The 2070-nt window shown below is 42.1% G+C and overlaps 1 pseudogene; it reads left to right on the top strand.

The window, feature by feature from the left end:
* The first annotated feature begins 1231 nt into the window (after window positions 1–1231).
* LOC110300763 (uridine-cytidine kinase 1 pseudogene) lies at window positions 1232–2070 on the top strand (annotated as a pseudogene).

Genomic DNA, 2070 nt, shown 5'->3' with positions numbered 1-2070 from the left:
ATAGGGTAATGTTAGCCCAAGTAGAGGTCAGTAAGCTTTCTGTTAAAGGACCGAGTAATGAGTGCTTTAGACTATTATGTGTAACATATAGCTTTGTTGATTCTCGTCACTTGCCTCTTTTTCTTCTCTCTCTCTTTCTCAAACTTTCTTGGGAAATATAAAGAAATAGTTTGTGATCTGTATTTGATCCATGGTTACAGTTTTTTGACTCTTGACTCAAAATTGTGATTGTTCTGTTCTTGCCTACAAAAATGTATAGGAGTTTCACATAATTTCCTAGAAATTATACTTCATCTAGAACAATGTTATACTTACTTAAAGGAATAGAAAAACATAAAGCATCCAAGAAAGACAATTCATATTTTTCACCTCTTTAAATATTTATAGGCATATACAGAAACAGGAAATTTCAGTCTTAGAACGAGAGTAGTCAGTTACTAAAACTGACTCAGAAAGATGGCCTTGGTGGCTCAAGCTGGTCATACTGGTGCTCAGCAGGAATATCACAAGTTTCATGTCAGCCTGAAGTTCAATGAAGACCCAGTCTCAGAAATAACAAACAACAAAAGCAAACAAAACCAGAAAGCCAAAAACTAAAGCAAAGAAAACCAGCCTAACAAAAACCAAATCAGAAATTTCAGAGATCAGAAGATTAGCAGACAAGGTCATTAAGATACTATGTGCATGTTGAGCATAGTTCAGGAGTTACATAAAATTCTTAGCTATTTAGAAATATAAAAGATAAAATGACTCAAATTTGTACATAAAAAATGAAATGGGACTTTTGGGATAGCATTGGCAATGTAATTGAGAAAAATAAGTAATAAATAAAAATATTTTTTAAAAAAATGAAATGGCGCCCAGCGGGAGCTGGCAGAGTCGGTGGATGGGTAGATAAGCAGACAGAGTCGGTGGATTGGTGGTTTTGGGGATAGCATTTGAAATGTAAATGAAGAAAATATCTAATAAAAAAGAATAGGGTAATGTCACCCCAAGTAGAGGTCAGTAAGCTTTCTGTTAAAGGACCGAGTGATGAGTGCTTTAGACTTTTATGTGTAACAGATAGCTTTGTTGATTCTTGTCACTTGCCTCTTTTTCTTCCCTCTCTCTTTCTCAAACCTAAAGTCATACGTAGTTCTTGGGAAATATAAAGAAATAGTTTGTGATCTGTATTTGATCCATGGTTATAGTTTTTTTGTCTCTTGACTCAGAAGAGTCCACTGCTCTGGAGATGGCTTCGGGGGGAGGCGGTGACTCAGAGAGTACTGCGCCCGCCCGAGGCCGATCTTCCTCAGCCTTGGCCGTTCCTCATAGGCGTGAGTGGCGGCACGGCTAGTGGCAAGTCAACAGTGTGTGAGAAGATCATGGAGCTGCTGGGACTGAATGAAGTGGACCTCCGGCAGCGCAAGTTGGTCATCCTGAGCCAGGACTGCTTCTACAAGGTTCTGATGGCCGAGCAGAAGGCCAAGGCTTTGAAGGGACAGTACAATTTTGACCACGCAGATGCTTTTGATAATGATCTGATGCACAAGACCTTGAAAAACATTGTTGAAGGCAAAGCTGTTAAGGTCCTTACCTATGATTTTGTGACCCACTCAAGGTTACAAGTGACCACTGTGGTCTACACAGCTGATGTGGTTCTGTTCGAGGGCATCTTGGTATTCTACACTCAGGAGATCCGGGACATGTTTCACCTGTGCCTCTTTGTGGACACAGACCCTGATGTTAGGCTGTCTTGAAGAGTTCTCTGGGGTGTGCAATGAGGAAGGGACCTGGAGCAGATCCTGACTCAGTGCACCACCATTGTGAAACCAGCCTTAGAAGGAGTTCTGCCTGCCGACTTAGAAGTACCCTGATATGACCATCCCTCGAGGGCTTGACAATATGGTGGCCATCAACCTGATCATATAACACATCCAGGACATCCTCAATGGGGACCTGTGCAAGTGGCACCTAGGAGGGCCCAATGGGCACAACCACAAGAGGACCTTCCCTGAGCCAGGAGATCACCCTGGGGTGTTGGCCACTGGTAAACGCTCACACCTGGAGTCTAGCAGCAGATCCCATTGA

This window comes from Mus caroli, unplaced genomic scaffold (genome assembly GCF_978045245.1).
Source record: "Mus caroli unplaced genomic scaffold, Mus_caroli_1 scaffold_10, whole genome shotgun sequence".
Taxonomy (NCBI): Eukaryota; Metazoa; Chordata; class Mammalia; order Rodentia; family Muridae; genus Mus; species Mus caroli.
The sequence above is the reverse complement of the archived record's forward strand: the minus strand, read 5'-3'. Positions and strand labels throughout refer to the sequence as shown.